We start from the raw sequence: 12593 nt of genomic DNA, 5'->3' as shown, positions 1-12593 counted from the left end.
TAAACTAGTATTGAAAGAAAGTAATCAATCCTAGAAAGGAATCAATTCACTTCTCCAGGAAAGTCATTGAGTTATACAGCATGGAAGTAGACCCTTTGATCCAACTCTGTGAGAACAGAAATACCAAAGAGGACACATTTCTTTATGCTTTTTTGGGCTTGGTCCTCAGGATCAGAAAGGTGTGATTCTGTTTTGGCATCATCCACCAGTGTGCAATCTGTCTCCATTTAAATAGTGCACTGCTTTCCTATTCTTCCAGCTAAAGTGGACAAGTTCACATTTTTTCCATATTAAATTCCAGCTACCAAACATTTCTTCATTCAGTTAATTTATCTGCATCCCCTTCTGTAGATTCTTTACTGCTTCTTGACAACTTACTTTCTTACCTATCTTAATGTCATCAACAAATTTAGCAACCATACATTCACTCATTGATTTTACAGTGTACATATACTGTCAACACTGGTCCCTGTGGCATTTCTCTATTCATTGACTCTCATCGTATAAATGGCCCATTTATCCTTACTCTCTGCTTTCCCATTAGTTAATCAATCTTCTATCCAAATGAATACATCATCCTAGTGCCATGGATTCTTATTTTGCACTGTAAATCACCGAATGACTGAGACATCTCTATTTTGGTCTGTTCCACATGTTGAATTCAACTTATAAGCTTGGACATTGTCTTTCAGATTGTCTTTCTATCTAGATTTGAGAGGTTTGTAAAGTTTATTGTATGGAGGTTTATAAAATCATGAGGGGCATGGTTAGGGTGAATAGCTAAGGCCTTTTTCACAGGGTAGGGGAGTCCAAATGAGAGGGCATAGGTTTAAGGTGAGAAGGAAAAGATTTAAAAGGGATCTACAGGGTAACTGTTTCATGCAGATGGTAATGCATGAATGGAATAATCTGCTAGAGGAAGTGTGGAGGCTGGTACAATTACACGGTTTAAAAAGCATCTAGATTGTTAAATGAATAGAAAAAGTTTAGAGAGATATGAGACAAATGCTAGCAAATGAGGCTAGATCAGTTCAGGGTACCTGATTGGGATGGATGAGTTGGACCAAAGGATCTACTTCCATGCTGTATACCTCAATGACTAAGTCCTATGCTAGAGGATCCCATGCTCTACTGTGGTACAAAGAACAAAGAAAATTACAGCACAGGAACAGGCCCTTCAGCCCTCTAAGCCTGTGCTGATCCAGATCCTCTATCTAAACCTGTTGCCTATTTTCTAAGGGTCTGTTTTGCACTGCACCCTGCCCATTCATCTTAAATGATGCTATTGTGCCCACCTCTATCACCTCCGCTGGCAACGTGTTCCAGGCACCCACCGCCCTCTGCATAAAGAACTTTCCATTCATATCTCCATTAAACATTTCCCCTCTCACCTTGAACTCGTGACCCCTAGTAATTGAGCCCCCCACTTTGAGATAAAGCTTCTTGCTATTCACCCTGTGTATATCTCTCAAGATTTCGTAGACCTCAATCAGATCCCCCCTCAATCTTCGTCTTTCTAGTGAAAATAATCCTAATCTACTCAGTCTCTCTCCACAGCTAGAATCCTCCATACCAGACAACATCCTGGTGAATGAGGAGACAGTGAGGTCTGCAAATGCTGGAGATGAGAGTTGAGAGTATGTTGCTGGAAAAGCACAGCAATTCAGGCAGCATCCGAGGAGCAGGAAAATCGACTTTCCTGATGAAGGGCTCCAGCCCAAAACATCGATTTTCCTGCTCCTTAGGTGCTGCCTGACCTGCTGTGCTTTTCTAGCAACACAATCTCAACAACATCCTGGTGAACATCCCCTGCACCCTCTCCAAAGCATTCACATCCTTTTGATAATGTGGCGACCAGAACTGTATGCAGTATTCCAAATGTGGCCGAATCAAAGTCTTTACAGCTGTAGCATGACCTGCCAACTCTTGTATTCTATACCCCATCTGATGAGGAAAGTACGTCATATGCTTTCTTGTCCACTCTATTGACCTGCGTTGCCACCTTTAGGGTACAATGGACCTGAACACCCAGATGTCTCTGTACATTAATTTTCCTCAGGGCTTTCTATTTACTGTATAGTTCGCTCTTGAATTGGATCTTCCAAAATGCATCACCTAACATTTGCCTGGATTGAACTCCATTTGCTATTTCTCTGCCCAACTGTCCAATCTATCTATATTCTGCTGTATTCTCTGACAGTTCCCTACATTATATGCTACTCCACCAATCTTAGTGTCATCTGCAAACTTGCTAATCAGACCATGTATAATCTTCCTCCAGATCATTTATGTATATCACAAACAACAGTGGTCCCAGCACGGATCCCTGTGGAACACCACTGGTCAAAGTTCTCCATTTTGAGAAACTCCTTTCCACTACTGTCTCCTATTGCCCAGCCAGTTCTTTATCCATGTAGCTAGTACACCCTGGATCCCTTGCAACTCCACTTTCTCCATCAGGATACCATGAGGAATCTTATCAAGCGCCTTACTGAAGTCCATATATGTGACATCTACAGCCCTTCCCTCATCAATCAACTTTGTCACTTGTTCAAAGAAGTCTGTTAGGTTAGTAAAACATGACCTTCCCTGCACAAAACCATGTTGCCTATCACTGATAAGCCCATTTTCTTCCAAATGGGAATCGATGATATCCCTCAGAACCTTCTCCAGCAGTTTCCCACTACTAATGCCAGGCTCACCAGTCTATAATTGTCTGGATTATCCCTGCTACCCTTTAGAATAGAATAGAATCCCTACAGTGTGGAAACAGGCCTTATGGTCCAACAAGTCCACACCGACCCTCTGAAGAGTAACCCACCCAGACACATTCCCCGACTCTATATTTAGCCCTGACTAAGGCACCTAACCCACACATCACTGAACACTATGAGCAATTTCAGCATGGCCAATTCAACTAACATTTCTTGCTCAATAAATAATAGTTGATTAAGTAAACCTCACCTTCCTCAAGTATCAGTGCACAAAACAACAACCCGCACAATTATTGCTTCTGTAATTTAATCAGTCCTATCCTGCCCTTTCTGTGGCCTTCCTCTTTCCTCCTCCCACCCTCAGCTCTCTACTTGCTTACAACAGAAATCACAGAATTATTACAGCTCAGAAGACAATTCTTCTGCCCGGGGTGTCTGCTTTGGCCCTTTGAAGGAACAGGTCACTTTGTGCCATTTCCCGTCCTCTCTCTGTGTAAACCAACAGTCTTCCTTTTCAGATCACAACCCAAATGAACCTGCATGCACCACACTCTCAGACATTGCGCATTCCAGATCCTAACCACACTCTACAGGAAAATAGCACTTCTGTTACTTCCTCTGCCAATTACCTTTAATTTGCGCCCTCTCGTTCTTGATTCTTCCAGCAACAGGAACACTTTCTCTCTACATACTCTGTCCAGACTCTACATGATTCTGAATACCTCTATCAAACTTCCTGTCAACCTTCTTTCTGGAAAACTGTCCCAAACTCTCCGATGTATCTTCATAACTGGAGTTCCTCATTTTTGGAACCGTTCTTGTGAATATTCCTGCATTCTCTCCAAAGCCTTCATATTCTTCCTATAAAATTTAAATTCCTCCTTTTGTCATTCTGAATTGTCAAGTCTGACTTCTCCCTCAACTGATGCTGCCTGAACAGCTTATGCTTCCAGCGTTCACAGCATTTAGTTTTTCTACAAATGAGCTTCTGGAGTTGGATTCTGTAAAGCTTAAAAGTCCACTAGCAGTTGTCCAGTCGTCCAGGACCTTACCCGTGTTCAAAGATGATACAAAGAATCTGAGAAGAACAGAGTTGAGTGTCTTCAGGATAAGCACACATGGTGAAAATACAATGCCTCCATTTAGTAAGCAGTATTTGTAACCAGTTATGCAAACTAAAACTTGGTCACACATTGGATTGCATTCATCTAGAGTGTAAACTATTCTTTTTTTCTTGCTGAGTCTTATAATCTGTGCATCATCTGACAGCTACTAAATCTTCACAGAATGGTACAGTGTTTCTTTCAATCTGATGCTATCTTTAACTAGGAGAAAGTGAAGACTGCAAATGCTGGAGATCAGAGTCAAGAATGTGGTGCTGGAAAAGCAGGTCAGGCAGCATCTGAGGAGCAGGAGAGCAGACTTTTCAGGCATAAGCCCTTCATCAGGAAGGGTCTATCCTCAACTTTCCTGTTTAGCCACAATGACATATCCTCTCAAAAAGTCTTTCTTTCTCACTTGTTGAGTTATTAAATATCTCCTTAAAAGTTTGCCATTGCAGCTCGACTGTCCTACCATTTACCTTTGCTTCCCAGTTCACTTCAGCCAGCCACACCTTCATAACTGTTTAATTACCTTTATTTAGATTTAAATTAATAGTCTTCACCTGAAAACTGAATATGGAATTCTATCATGTTATTTTCACTCTCACCTAGAGGCTTTTTTCCATGTGAGATTATTAATTAATTGCGTCTTATGGTACACTACCAATTTCAGAATAGCTTGCTTCTGATTGGCACTATAAAGTACTGCTGAGAAATCGTTCACAAAACACTCCCTGAAATCATAATTACACTCCATTAACCTTAACTCTGTTGCTACTTTCACCAATCTGATTTGCCCAATTTACATTGTAGATAAGTCACCCATCATTACTGCAATACCTTTCTTACATAGCCCATTTATGACTTGTTGCATGTATTGCTTTTCAGTAAAAATACTGTTATTGTGTTACCATAGTCTTACCAGACTATAGGGGCTGCTGTTTCATTAGAGAGACAGAAGCAACTGGTGGTGATTTAACCTGAGGGCCTCTCAGGCAAGGAAAGAGGTTAAGAAGTAAAGACCTTCATGGTAACCTCATACCAGTGATGGGAATTAAACCCATGCTGTTGGCATCATACTGCACTGCAAACCAATTCCCTATTAAGATTACACAGCATATATATTATTTGATGAAATAACCTGCTGGCCTTGGTATTTATTTCTGTACTGCAGTGATTGGATTTCAGTGGACTTTGTCGACTACGAGATCCTTGATTGGGATTGTTAACCTGGGCCAATCAGGAAGCCCTGCCTGATCACTATAATCATGGGATTTCACACAGCATTGCCCTCTTTGATGTGAAGGGCACTGCTCGTCACTGGCCACTCAGGTGTTCTCCTATTTTCCTGGTGGTGGAAATTGAATAAAGATTTGTGCACTTTGTGTCTCTCATTGTGTCTCGCACCTGCACACACACACACAATGGGTGCTGGGGAAAAAAATAAGCACTACCGCAGTTAGGCAGTAGTGTGGGGGAAATAAGAAACTAAAAAAAAAGAAAAAAAATAATAATCATGGGATTCAGCGTTGCCCTTTGGTGTGAAGGGCACTGCTTGTCACTGGCCACCCGGTGTTTCCTTTCTTCCTGGTGGTGGAAATTGAATAAAGATTTGTGCACTTTGTGTCTCTCACTGTGTCTCACACCTGCACACACACACCATGGGTGCTGGAGAAAAAATAAGCACTACCGCAGTTAGGCGGTAGTGTAGAGTGGGGGTTTAAAAAAAATTTTTTAAAAAAGAGAAAAAAGAAAAAACAAAAAAAAATTTAAGAAGGGAATTTAGAATCTCCACAGCTCAGGGGATTGACTATGAGCTGACTGGCCACAGCCAGTGTATTGTGCACAAGTAATAAAGGATGACCTGGTGGTGGGAGATTGGTCTCTGTGAAATTAATTCATTGACCCAATCTGATTCTACAACTTGCTGTTTTGATCCAATGTAAACGCTCACCATTACACAAGTGTTGTTCTTAATTAACAGAGCCACCCCACCACTTTCTGCCTGTCTTCCTACCTTTTTGAAATAACAAATATCTTTTAATATTTAGGTCTTTAAAGCCATGCCACTGTAATGGCTATCAAGTCGTACACATTTATTACTATCTCATCACTTTTTTTAGAAATGATGCACATACTCAGAAAAAAAACCTTTCTTTTCACCACTTTCCCAGTATTTGATCTTATCTGCTGGTGCACTCTTAAGTTCGTATGCTCTGTCCCTAACTATCATTCTCTGATAATCACTACTCAAATGGCTACCTGTTCTATTACCTTGTCATTTTCCTTTACCATATTTCCCCTCACATAATCCCTCTTTTTATCCTATTTAGCTAAAGCCCTCACTACCATCCTATTTAACTAATTTGCCAACATGGTTAAGGCACAGACAATTCCAACAGTTCAGCTCCTATCTTCCCCAGTATTGGGGCCGCTGCTCTGTGAATCAAAAATTCTTTCTCTTCTCCATTCTATGAATCACACATTTAACCTTCTGCTATCTTAAGATGTGGGTAGTAGAATTCCTCATAAAACCTTTTTACCAACTAATTCAAAATAGATTTATTACTTCAAATAATGTTCTGTTTTCCCTAATTAAAATGTCCTAGTTTGAATAAGTGAGAATGAGGTAATGCTCAGCAAATTATCAATTACCAACTTTGTTCTTCTACCACACTTGAATTTTCTTTGAAATGCTTACAATTCTCTCTCTCAGATTCCTGAAGAAGGGCTCATGCCCGAAACGTTGACTCTTCTGCTCCTTGGATGCTGCCTGACCTGCTGCGCTTTTCCAGCAACACATTTTCAGCTCACACACATGCACACACACAGAAAGACACTTCTTCCACATCTTCAAATCTATTTTAACTGATGTTCATTTTTTACTATCAGAGATTAATTACCATGGCAAAATGCAAATACTAAAGTTTAAAAGTACAATTATAATTATAACAATACACCATTAACTGCTGTCAAAATAGACTCAGACAATGGGATTATGCTTCCAATCAAAACCTCTTATTAAAGGAAAACATTTTATTGCAGCTAGGCTTTCAGACTGAACCTGTCTGCAGCTTCAGAAACAGATCCAATGGCAATTAAAATCTGACAGTGCTGAGTGTTTTAGTCCATTGTCTGCAGGGCATATCATCAAATTGCAAACCTGAATGAGGAAGTGTGTCAAAACATTTCAAATGAAGAAACAATTAAGTTCCTTGAATTTTTAAAAAACATCATCAATTCTGTACTTTTGGAAATATGGTAGATGCAAATGTTTTGACTCTAATTCAGTCCTTTTCAGCTGATTGCTTATGAAGAAATAACTTAAAAACTCACATACAATTCATTTCCAAATTGTTCCTGGCTGAATGGACATCTCTTTGCTGAATTGATCTAATTCCAGGCTCACAAGTAATGGTTACCATGATCCCAAAGGATGACAGAGTTGCTGACTCATAGAGAGAGATGATTAGTGGTGAGTTTAATCTGAGGTTCCCATGCCTTAGGTGAGGGATGTGATTGAGAAGGCAGGATCTTCATGGTAACTACAACTAGAGCTGCGAGTTTCCTAGTCAGGAGAATTTGGATGGTACATTGCTCGGAGTGAAAAGGTTTGGGCCCATGTTTCTCAACCTTTTTTCCATTCAACCTTATTATGACGCTTCAAAATTGTCATGATCCCACTGTGAAAATTGCGAGGGTGGAGAATATGACCCAAGAAAACAGAGAGGAAGGAGAACGAAGACTGATGGGAGCAAGGTCATTGTCGGAATGGGACTCAACAGCAGCCATCACTGCCTTTGGGCTCTCAACTCCAAAGTGCCAATCACAACATCTCTTGGTTTCCAGACACCACTTTCGGAAGTTTTGGTTTAGGCCAGCAGAGTTATGAAAGGTTAGAACAAACTCATCTGCACGGTCCAAGGAAAAGAAACTGGAATGTGTCAGTTGTGTTGTAATAAGGTACATACTTCCATGAAATTTAGTATCTGTATAAATTTGTGATAGGGAATAGGTTGAAACTTTGTTTTGCTGTTGGTGTTACATCTTTCTAATTTTATATGTATGATTTTGTTTTCTTTTGCATGATAAACTTGTGTCCTGTTGTTAATAAACATCTGCAGCCTTGTGTGAATATGTTTCAGTGACTAACTACCATGGTAATTGATTGGTAAAAATTACACCTGTGATCTACAAAGCTAGGTTTCATTCTAGTATCTGACTTGCCCATCTGGGATCATAATAGGCGATAGATGTTGAAAATAAGTTAAATCATAAGACCGTAACATATGGGAGCAGAATTAGTCCATTTGGCCCATTGAATCTGCTCTCCCATTTGTTCATGGCTGATATGTTTCACATCCCCATTCTCCAGCCTTCTCCCCGTAACCACTGATCCTTTTATTAATCAAAAACCTATCCATCTCTGTCTTAAAGACACTCAATGACTTGGCCTCCACAGCCTTCTGCAGCAATGAGTTCCACAGATTCACCTCCCTCTGGCTGAAGAAATTCCTTCTCATCTCAGTTCTAAAGGGTTGTCTCAGGCCTTAGTCTCTCCTTCTGTGAAAACACCTTCTCCATGCCCACTCTATCCAGGCCTCTCAGTGTTCTATAAGTTTCTTTCAGAACCCCTCAATGAGAACCTGCATGTTAACCTTAAGAAAATTCTGAACTAGAACCCCTAAGTCCTTTTGTGCTTCAGGTTTCCAAAGCCTTACCTCATTTAGAAGACAGTCCAAGTCTCTATTTTCCCTACCAAAGTGCATAACGTCACACTTTCCCACACTGTAGTCCATCTGCCACTTCTTTGCCCACTCTCCTAGCCTGTCCAAATCCTCTGCAGTCTCCATAGTTCCTCAACACGACCTGTCCCTCCACATATCATTGTGTCACCAATGAGTTGCAAACTCAGTAACAATGCTCCCAGTTCCTGCATCCAGATTGTTAATGTATAATGTAAATAGTTGTGGTCCCAACACTGAACCCTGCAGAACTCCACGAGTCCCAGGCTGTCATCCTGAAAAGACCACTTTATCCCAACACTCTGTTTACTTCCAGTCAGTCAATCCTTTATCCATGTCAACCTTGCCTTTACCACTTATTTTGTTTGGCAGGCTTATGTGCAGCATCTTTCAAAAGCCTTCAGGAAATCTAAAGTCCACTCTCCTATGTCTAACTTGCTTGTTGCATCCTCAAAGAATTGTAACAGATTTGTCAGGATTGACCTCCCTTTGATGAAGACATGCTGAATCAGTCTTATTTTAACATGCACTTCCAAGTGCTCCAGACTTTCATATTGGATTCAAAAGTCTTACCAACAACCAAGTTCACTCTAATTGGTGTATAGTTTCCCAACATCTGCCTCCTTTCCTTCTTAAATAGGGGTGTTTTATTAGCCATTTTCCAGTCCTCTGGGACTCAGCAATTGTTGAAAGATCACCACTAATACCTCCACAATCTCCTCATCTATCTCCTTCAGAACCCTGGGCTATAGTCCATCTGGCCTGGGTGATTTATCCACTTTCAGACATTTTAGCTTCTTCTTGGTGATGGCCATTACATTCACTTCTGCTCCCTGACTCTCATGAAATTCTGGTATATGACGGGTGTCTTCCATGAAGACTGATACAAAGTATATATATCTCTACCATTACTACTTCTCCAGTCTAATTTTCCAGTGGTCCAGTGTTCACACTCATTTCTCTCTTACTACCTAAAATAACTCTTGCAATCTTCTTTTATACTTCTAGCTAGCTTACCCACATATTTCATCATGTTTCTACTTATTGTTTTTTCAGTTGGCCTCTGATGATATTTACAGGTTTCCCAATCCTCTGGCTTCCCACTAATCTTCACCACAATGTGTGCTTTTTCATTCGCTTTTACGCTATCTCTGACTTTCTTGTCATCCATTGTTGCCTCTTCCTCCTTTGTGTATATTCCTCCTTCCTTTGGATGAATTTTAGTTGTGCCTCCAAAATTATTCCCAGGAACTCTTGCCATCACTGCTCAACCATCTTGCCTGCTAGGGTCCTGTGTCAAACAGCTCTGGCCAGTTCCTCCCTCCTGTTTTTGTAGTTAGCTTTACTCAATTAAAATACCATTAAATCTGATTCCAGCCTCTCTTTCTCAAACTGCAGGGTAAATTCTATCAGGGTGATAAAGAAGGTATATTGCAAGCTTGTCTTTACTGATCAGGACATTGAGTAAAAGAGTCAAAATGTCATGTTGCAGCTTGATAAGACTTTGGTTAGGCTACACTTGTGCTCAATTCTGGTCACCGCATCTCAGGACGAATGTGGAGGCTTTGGAGAGGTTGCAGATGAGGTTTAGCAGGATGCTGCCTGGATTAGAGAGCATGAAATTATAAGGAGAGGCTCGAAAAACCCAGGTTGTTTTCTCTAGAATGGCAGAGGTTAGTGGGGAACTTGATAAAAGTCTGTAAAATTATGAGATGCACAGATCAATCGGATTGACAATCACAATCTTTTTTCCAAAGTTGAAATGTCTAATACTAGAGGCCATGCATTTAAGGTGAGAGGGCAAAATTTCAAAGCAGATATGAGGTGCAAGGTTTTTGTACAGAGAGTGGTGGAAGTCTGGAACATGCTGATAGGGGTCCTGGTGGAGGCAGATACAATAGGGGCATTAAGGGGTTTTTAGATAAGCACATAAATTTGCACAGAATGAAGGGATATGGACTAAGTGCAGGTAGAAGGGATTAGCTTAATTTAGTGTCATGTTTGGCACAGTATCGTGTATGAAAGGGCCCATTTCTGTGCTGTACTGTTCTATGTTCTATATCATGCCACTGCCCCTGAGAGGTTCCTTTTCCTTAAACTCTATAAGCAAGTCTGCCTATCCATATATTAGCCAAATATTAGCCATATATTAGTGCTGGAGGACTAAACCTTATAGACTTATTGATATTTACAGCATAGTGGGAGGCCATTTAACCCAGCATGTTCATGCCAGCCAACAAAGAGTTGAATCCTTTAAACCCCTTTTCCAGATCTTGACCCATAGCTCTGCTGGCTATGTCAACACAAGTGTTTCTGATTCAACCACTCTTTCACACAGTGAGTTCCAGGCTCCCACCACCTTCTGAGTAAGAACATATCTTCTCAGCACTCCTCTTAGCCTTCTCCCTCTTATCTTTAATCCCTGCCCCTCATTGTATGTTTTGTGGTAAGCATAAATTCTACAAGAGAGATGGTTTGCACCTTAATAGGTTAGGGACCAGCATTCTGGCAGGCAGGTTTGCTACTGCAACACAGCTACGTTTAAACTAAGTAGCGTGGGGGAGGGGACAAACTGCATATTTAAGAAGGAAATTGGAGGGAAAGTTAGAACAAGGGAAGTCAAGAAAGACAACTGTATCAATGAGGCAGAAAATTCAGAAAGGGATCATGCTGTAAGGTTGAGTGAAATAGGAGTTGATGGGAAGGATGAGGGCAGTATCAAATTAAAAATACTATACATGAATGCACAAAGCATTAGAAATAAGATGGATGAGCTTGAGGCTCTTTTGGAAATTGGCAGATATAATATTGTGCGGATAACTGAGATGTGGCTTCAAGTGGACAAGGCCTGGGAAATGAATATTCAAGGCTACACGTGCTATCGTAAGGACAGACTGACGGGCAGAGGGGGTGGGGTGGCCATGTTGGTAAGGGATGATATTCAATCCCTTGCACGGGGGGGACCTAGAATCAGGGGATGTAGAGTCAATGTGGATAGAGCTGAGAAATACTAAGGGTAAAAAGACCCTCTTGGGAGTTATCTACAGGCCTCAAACAGTAGTCTGGATGTCGGATGTAAGTTAAATCAGGAGCTGAAATTGGCCTGTCGCAAAGATGTTACTACAGTTGTTATGGGGGATTTCAACATGCAGGTAGACTGTGAGAATCAGGATGGTATTGGACCTCAAGAAAGAGACTTTGTGGAGTGCCTCCGAGATGGATTCTTAGAACAGCTGATGCTGGAGCCGACCAGGGAGAAGGCAATTCTGGATCTGGTATTGTGCAATGAACCAGAATTAGTCAGGGACCTCGAAGTGAAGGAGCCATTGGGAAGTAGTGACCATAATATAATAAGCTTCAATCTGCAATTTGAGAGGGAGAGGGTACAATCGGAAGTGACAATATTTCTATTGAATAAAGGGAACTATGGAGCTATGAGGGAGGAGCTGGCCAAAGTTCAATGGTGCAATACCTTAGCAGGGATGACAGTGGAGGAACAATGGTGGATATTTCTGTGTATAATGCAGAAGTTACAGGATCAGTTCATTCCAAAAAGGAAGAAAGATCCTAGAAGGAGGCATGGGTGGTCATGGCTGATGAGGGAAGTTAAGAAACATATAAAGTTAAAAGAGAAAAAGTATAACATAGCAAAGATAAGTGGGAAAACGGAGGACTGGGAAGCTTTTAAAGAACAACAGAGGATTATTAAGAAGGAAATATGCAGAGAAAAAATGAGGTACAAAGGTAAACTGGCAAATAATATAAAGGAGGATAGTAAAAGATTTTTTAGGTATGTGAAAGGCAAAAAAATGGTAAAGACTAAATTTGGGCCCTTGAAGACAGAAATAGGGGAATATATTACAGGGAACAAAGAAATGGCAGAAGAATTAAATGGGTACTTCAGATCTGTGTTCACTGGGGAAGACACAAGCAATCTCCCTGAGGTAACAGTGGCTGAAGGACCTGAACTTAAGGGATTTATATTTGCCAGGAATTGGTGTTGGAGAGACTGTTAGGTCTGAAGGTTGATA

The sequence above is a fragment of the Hemiscyllium ocellatum genome, chromosome 9, assembly GCF_020745735.1.
Source record: "Hemiscyllium ocellatum isolate sHemOce1 chromosome 9, sHemOce1.pat.X.cur, whole genome shotgun sequence".
NCBI lineage: Eukaryota > Metazoa > Chordata > Chondrichthyes > Orectolobiformes > Hemiscylliidae > Hemiscyllium > Hemiscyllium ocellatum.
The sequence above is the reverse complement of the archived record's forward strand: the minus strand, read 5'-3'. Positions refer to the sequence as shown.